Source organism: Schistocerca piceifrons, unplaced genomic scaffold, assembly GCF_021461385.2.
Source record: "Schistocerca piceifrons isolate TAMUIC-IGC-003096 unplaced genomic scaffold, iqSchPice1.1 HiC_scaffold_1210, whole genome shotgun sequence".
In the NCBI taxonomy this organism is placed as follows: domain Eukaryota; kingdom Metazoa; phylum Arthropoda; class Insecta; order Orthoptera; family Acrididae; genus Schistocerca; species Schistocerca piceifrons.
In genome coordinates, this window is record NW_025727027.1 from 12,501 (window position 1) to 20,000 (window position 7,500).

The window sequence follows — 7,500 nt, forward strand, 5'->3', positions numbered from 1 at the left end:
GACCGGCAATGACTCCACCCGCACCCGTTCGTGGACCACCCCAACCGCCAAACGCGCACCTCCAGCGGATGAACGGCGGACGTTTCCCGCACTCGTAAAGTGCAATCCACCCCTATAACTTGCGTTTCATGAAGAGTTATTTCCAATATGCGACATTCCCGCTGTCCCTATACATGAGCCGCGACCTGTACCACTTACGAGCGAGAGACGCGATCGCGTTGCTCACTGTACGGCGTCCGATACCGAGCCATCAGCATGTCGGTCCCCATGCGCGTTGCACTCGCACTCGCACTCGCAAAAACGTGGGGCAAATATATTACGCGGAAGAGTTATAACAGACCGAGCCCCACTGCATGGGGGGAGTCTTTGTCACTAATGTACACAGATAGAACATTGTGGACTGGAACCAGATTACCCGTACACACGGCGCTGATTAGTAATCAATGCAGAGCCATCAAACTACAGAAAATATATACAACTGTCCGTATACATGCTGAAAGAGTCTGCCCACAATGGGAACCACACGTCAGCCAGACACTCTGATCACGCACCACTCTCTGCTTCTAACAGGCGCACATACAATATGTAAGCACCAGCATGGAACAACATCCAGTGCATCCTCTCCGCCACATTACACAATCCACACTATCACAACCAGACCAGGAGGTCCATGCGGAAAATAGAATATCCCACCCTTTCGACATCCACCATTGCGCAGATAAGGCACCAACACCCACACATGTCCTATACAACGGTGCACCCAACATCACAATAGTACCTCCTGTCACAGCGCACAAACAATGACATGAGTCAAAGACACAGGTCTGACACAAGCATAGAATTGGAGCGCCGCCTCTAATAAGCCAAAGGTGCATCCTGACGTGACAAATCTCATCATGTCACAAGCATTCACTTACTATAATCACTATCAACGAACCTGCCGCCCCGCCCCCCCCCCCCCCGCCACACACCTTTCCTTACAACAACGTGTAACCTAACTAACCCATGTTGTACCTTAACCTAACCCATGTTGTACCTTAACCTAACCCATGTTGTGCCTTAACCTAACCCATGTTGTGCCTTAACCTAACCCATGTTGTCCCCTAACCTAACCCAAGTTGTCCCCTAACCTAACCATGTTGTCCCTTAACCTAACCCATGTTGTGCCTTAACCTAACCCATGTTGTGCCTTAACCTAACCCATGTTGTCCCCTAACCTAACCCATGTTGTCCCCTAACCTAACCCATGTTGTGCCTTAACCTAACCCATGTTGTCCCCTAACCTAACCCATGTGTTGGCCTTAACCTAACCCATGTTGTCCCCTAACCTAACCCATGTTGTCCCCTAACCTAACCCATGTTGTCCCCTAACCTAACCCATGTTGTGCCTTAACCTAACCCATGTTGTGCCTTAACCTAACCCATGTTGTCCCCTAACCTAACCCAAGTTGTCCCCTAACCTAACCATGTTGTCCCCTAACCTAACCCATGTTGTGCCTTAACCTAACCCATGTTGTGCCTTAACCTAACCCATGTTGTGCCTAACCTAACCCATGTTGTCCCCTAACCTAACCCATGTTGTCCCCTAACCTAACCCATGTTGTGCCTTAACCTAACCCATGTTGTCCCCTAACCTAACCCATGTTGTGCCTTAACCTAACCCATGTTGTCCCCTAACCTAACCCATGTTGTCCCCTAACCTAACCCATGTTGTCCCCTAACCTAACCCATGTTGTGCCTTAACCTAACCCATGTTGTGCCTTAACCTAACCCATGTTGTCCCCTAACCTAACCCATGTTGTCCCTAACCTAACCCATGTTGTCCCCTAACCTAACCCATGTTGTCCCCTAACCTAACCCATGTTGTCCCCTAACCTAACCCATGTTGTCCCCTAACCTAACCCATGTTGTCCCCTAACCTAACCCATGTTGTCCCCTAACCTAACCCATGTTGTCCCCTAACCTAACCCATGTTGTCCCCTAACCTAACCCATGTTGTGCCCTAACCTAACCCATGTTGTGCCCTAACCTAACCCATGTTGTGCCCTAACCTAACCCATGTTGTGCCTTAACCTAACCCATGTTGTCCCCTAACCTAACCCATGTTGTCCCTAACCTACCCATGTTGTCCCCTAACCTAACCCATGTTGTCCCCTAACCTAACCCATGTTGTGCCTTAACCTAACCCATGTTGTCCCCTAACCTAACCCATGTTGTCCCCTAACCTAACCCATGTTGTCCCTAACCTAACCCATGTTGTCCCCTAACCTAACCCATGTTGTCCCCTAACCTAACCCATGTTGTCCCCTAACCTAACCCATGTTGTCCCTAACCTAACCCATGTTGTCCGCTAACCTAACCCATGTTGTGCCCTAACCTAACCCATGTTGTCCCCTAACCTAACCCATGTTGTGCCTTAACCTAACCCATGTTGTGCCTTAACCTAACCCATGTTGTCCCCTAACCTAACCCATGTTGTCCCCTAACCTAACCCATGTTGTGCCTTAACCTAACCCATGTTGTGCCGTAACCTAACCCATGTTGTGCCTTAACCTAACCCATGTTGTGCCTTAACCTAACCCATGTTGTGCCTTACCTAACCCATGTTGTGCCTTAACCTAACCCATGTTGTGCCTTAACCTAACCCACGTTGTCCCCTAACGTAACCCACGTTGTCCCCTAACGTAACCCACGTTGTCCCCTAACGTAACCCACGTTGTCCCCTAACGTAACCCACGTTGTCCCCTAACGTAACCCACGTTGTCCCCTAACGTAACCCACGTTGTCCCCTAACGTAACCACGTTGTCGCCTATCGTAACCCACGTTGTCGCCTAAACCTGCTCTGTAATTGTTATACCGACTCGTTCAATTAGTGTAGTGTTGCCCACCCGCAACCCTCGCAATATAGTTCGCTACTCGCACTGCCCGCTCCCCTGTGTATCGCTTCATGTTAAACACCTTGCAAGTCTTGCTGACTTTCCACATGCTCCTGCTGTACACTGTAATGTGGATGGCAGCAGGGCGTACATGCCGCCCCCCCTCCCCCCACCTCTCCCCACGTCCCCACCTTGCCCCTGCCTTCGCAAGGTGGTTGGTGACAAGTTTGCATGTTCAATGCCCTTCGCATGCGACGTACGCAGGCTACGTTGTGGTGCGGCCTGTGTCAACTGTCCGCTGATGTCGTACGCGTGAACCACAATCTGTACTGCACATTCGTCCTTATGTACTGAATGATACATCGTGGCACATGTGTGACCGTACAACGACTGCGCCCAAAAACGGCGGACCATACAGTGCAAATATTGTGCACGCAGCTACGTGTCGTCTCCCTATGAGAGCTGGATTGCAGTGTGGTACGCCATAGAGACGTGTGGGAGGAACGGACGCCGTGGATGGCGATCAGCATGAGCTGTCTGTTGATGTATTCGGACCTAGTCGTCTCTCCTCACACACCGTGATGGCATGGTGCAGCGCGTTCCATATCTGCGACATGCTACAGAAGCCGGTTGACAGTCGTTCGAGCAATGGACATCGCATACGTACGGGGGCCACCTTCCACGTATTGTCTAGGCGTGCACATTTTGTTGCGTGTATGTGGGCAGACGTAGTGTGGCGTGACACCTGACACAGGCATGCAATAATGGTTGAAGTTGCAAATGGCGATGGACGCCTACGTTTTCTGGTGAAGTTACGCAAATGAAGAAATGGTAACCCGTTGTGGTGCGGTTGTTCTCGCTAGGGGTGAATCGGTGATGGCGACGATAGGTTGAGGTACTAACCGGTTGTTCCAGCGATACCCACCATGCCGACGAAACTGAACGGCATCTGGGTGTGAAGCGATACGCGGCGGTGGCTGGGTGGGACCGTCCCCGGCCGGTGAGGGGGCGCCTCCCGGCGTGCTGGCCGCGCGGTGCGTGGGCGCACGCGCTACAGCCGGCTGGTGGGGGCGGCCAGTGGCAGGCGCGCCGGCCGACGGACGCGGCAGGCGTCGCAGCTGCGCGCCGGCGCACCCTGCGCGCGGCGCCGTGCGGCCAAAGTAGGTCCTCGCGGGCCCGGTGCGAAGCGCGGTGGACATCTGCAGTGTGCTGGTCCGATTGAGGACTGTGTGCGTTGAGGATGCGCCGCCGCCCGGCGCTCGGCGCCGCGACGCCGTCTGCTGCTCGGTCGCCCCAGCGGTTCTCGCTGGTGGTTTGTATCGCAGCTGTGCGGATGTGTTGGCGTGTGCGCTGTGCTGGGAGAGTTCGCTTCGGCACCCAAGTGGGGCTTTTGTCCTTCTGTGGCGCTGGCGTTGGAGCTGCCGGTCACCGTAGGTGGCGCGTGTTGTCTCCCGCCGGCAATGCCACGACAGCACGCTCCCGGGCCTCTGTCGGCAGCGGCAAGCTCAGTTGGGAGCACGGGTGGTCGCACCGAAAGCGTCTACTCGCCTAACTCCGGGCGATTGCGCCTCTCTCGAACCCGACCAAGTACTTGGGACGGCGCTGCGCGCCGCCGGGACCTGAGAGGGTTTCGAGGTGTATTGTGCAGGGGAGCTCAGCCTCCTCCTGTTTGCAGAATGATTGAGCGGACGCTTGCGTGTTCGCGCGGGCCCCCGGGACACACTCCCGGGCGGCCGGCTGCTCAGCTCTAGTTGACGCAGCTCCCTGGTTGATCCTGCCAGTAGTCATATGCTTGTCTCAAAGATTAAGCCATGCATGTCTCAGTACAAGCCGCATTAAGGTGAAACCGCGAATGGCTCATTAAATCAGTTATGGTTCCTTAGATCGTACCCACGTTACTTGGATAACTGTGGTAATTCTAGAGCTAATACATGCAAACAGAGTCCCGACCAGAGATGGAAGGGACGCTTTTATTAGATCAAAACCAATCGGTCGGCTCGTCCGGTCCGTTTGCCTTGGTGACTCTGAATAACTTTGGGCTGATCGCACGGTCCTCGTACCGGCGACGCATCTTTCAAATGTCTGCCTTATCAACTGTCGATGGTAGGTTCTGCGCCTACCATGGTTGTAACGGGTAACGGGGAATCAGGGTTCGATTCCGGAGAGGGAGCCTGAGAAACGGCTACCACATCCAAGGAAGGCAGCAGGCGCGCAAATTACCCACTCCCGGCACGGGGAGGTAGTGACGAAAAATAACGATACGGGACTCATCCGAGGCCCCGTAATCGGAATGAGTACACTTTAAATCCTTTAACGAGTATCTATTGGAGGGCAAGTCTGGTGCCAGCAGCCGCGGTAATTCCAGCTCCAATAGCGTATATTAAAGTTGTTGCGGTTAAAAAGCTCGTAGTTGGATTTGTGTCCCACGCTGTTGGTTCACCGCCCGTCGGTGTTTAACTGGCATGTATCGTGGGACGTCCTGCCGGTGGGGCGAGCCGAAGGCGTGCGACCGCCCCGTGCGTGCTCGTGCGTCCCGAGGCGGACCCCGTTGAAATCCTACCAGGGTGCTCTTTATTGAGTGTCTCGGTGGGCCGGCACGTTTACTTTGAACAAATTAGAGTGCTTAAAGCAGGCAAGCCCGCCTGAATACTGTGTGCATGGAATAATGGAATAGGACCTCGGTTCTATTTTGTTGGTTTTCGGAACCCGAGGTAATGATTAATAGGGACAGGCGGGGGCATTCGTATTGCGACGTTAGAGGTGAAATTCTTGGATCGTCGCAAGACGAACAGAAGCGAAAGCATTTGCCAAGTATGTTTTCATTAATCAAGAACGAAAGTTAGAGGTTCGAAGGCGATCAGATACCGCCCTAGTTCTAACCATAAACGATGCCAGCCAGCGATCCGCCGCAGTTCCTCCGATGACTCGGCGGGCAGCCTCCGGGAAACCAAAGCTTTTGGGTTCCGGGGGAAGTATGGTTGCAAAGCTGAAACTTAAAGGAATTGACGGAAGGGCACCACCAGGAGTGGAGCCTGCGGCTTAATTTGACTCAACACGGGAAACCTCACCAGGCCCGGACACCGGAAGGATTGACAGATTGATAGCTCTTTCTTGATTCGGTGGGTGGTGGTGCATGGCCGTTCTTAGTTGGTGGAGCGATTTGTCTGGTTAATTCCGATAACGAACGAGACTCTAGCCTGCTAACTAGTCGCGTGACATCCTTCGTGCTGTCAGCGATTACTTTTCTTCTTAGAGGGACAGGCGGCTTCTAGCCGCACGAGATTGAGCAATAACAGGTCTGTGATGCCCTTAGATGTTCTGGGCCGCACGCGCGCTACACTGAAGGAATCAGCGTGTCTTCCTAGGCCGAAAGGTCGGGGTAACCCGCTGAACCTCCTTCGTGCTAGGGATTGGGGCTTGCAATTGTTCCCCATGAACGAGGAATTCCCAGTAAGCGCGAGTCATAAGCTCGCGTTGATTACGTCCCTGCCCTTTGTACACACCGCCCGTCGCTACTACCGATTGAATGATTTAGTGAGGTCTTCGGACTGGTACGCGGCATTGACTCTGTCGTTGCCGATGCTACCGGAAAGATGACCAAACTTGATCATTTAGAGGAAGTAAAAGTCGTAACAAGGTTTCCGTAGGTGAACCTGCGGAAGGATCATTACCGACTAGACTGCATGTCTTTCGATGTGCGTGTCGTGTCGCGCAACACGCTACCTGTACGGCTCGCAGTAGCCGTGCGCCGCGTGCGGAACCACGCGTGCCTCTCAAAACTAGCGGCAATGTTGTGTGGTACGAGCGCTGAAGCGCTGGAGCGGCTGGCCTGCGGCACCTGGCGCCTGGCGCCGGTTTTGAATGACTTTCGCCCGAGTGCCTGTCCGCTCCGGTGTGGAGCCGTACGACGCCCGTCGGCCGTGAGGCCGTTGGACACAGAACGCTGGAACAGGGGCCGCCACACGCCTCACTCCCGCCTATGCGACCGTCTCGAAAGAGACGGCGGAAACTTGAGAAAAGATCACCCAGGACGGTGGATCACTCGGCTCGTGGGTCGATGAAGAACGCAGCAAATTGCGCGTCGACATGTGAACTGCAGGACACATGAACATCGACGTTTCGAACGCACATTGCGGTCCATGGATTCCGTTCCCGGGCCACGTCTGGCTGAGGGTCGGCTACGTATACTGAAGCGCGCGGCGTTTGCCCCGCTTCGCAGACCTGGGAGTGTCGCGGCCGCCTGTGGGGCCGGCCGCGTCTCCTCAAACGTGCGATGCGCGCCCGTCGCCTGGCGGTTCGCATACCGCGTACTTTCTCGGTAGCGTGCACAGCCGGCTGGCGGTGTGGCGTGCGACACCTCGTACAACGACCTCAGAGCAGGCGAGACTACCCGCTGAATTTAAGCATATTACTAAGCGGAGGAAAAGAAACTAACAAGGATTCCCCCAGTAGCGGCGAGCGAACAGGGAAGAGTCCAGCACCGAACCCCGCAGGCTGCCGCCTGTCGTGGCATGTGGTGTTTGGGAGGGTCCACTACCCCGACGCCTCGCGCCGAGCCCAAGTCCAACTTGAATGAGGCCACGGCCCGTAGAGGGTGCCAGGCCCGTAGCGGCCGGTGCGAGC

At 54.6% G+C, this 7,500-nt stretch overlaps 2 non-coding genes and 1 pseudogene across 2 annotated transcripts; all 3 read left to right on the plus strand.

Moving 5' to 3' along the window:
* The first annotated feature begins 4,638 nt into the window (after nt 1–4,638).
* Nucleotides 4,639–6,547, plus strand: LOC124729490. The gene has a single exon (XR_007007709.1). It is a non-coding gene; the product is annotated as a small subunit ribosomal RNA (ribosomal RNA).
* A 352-nt stretch (nt 6,548–6,899) lies between these two features.
* On the plus strand, nt 6,900–7,054 carry LOC124729487. The gene has a single exon (XR_007007706.1). It is a non-coding gene; the product is annotated as a 5.8S ribosomal RNA (ribosomal RNA).
* Nucleotides 7,055–7,243: 189 nt separating this feature from the next.
* The window catches only part of LOC124729484, a 4,222-nt pseudogene continuing 3,965 nt past the window's right edge, over nt 7,244–7,500 (plus strand).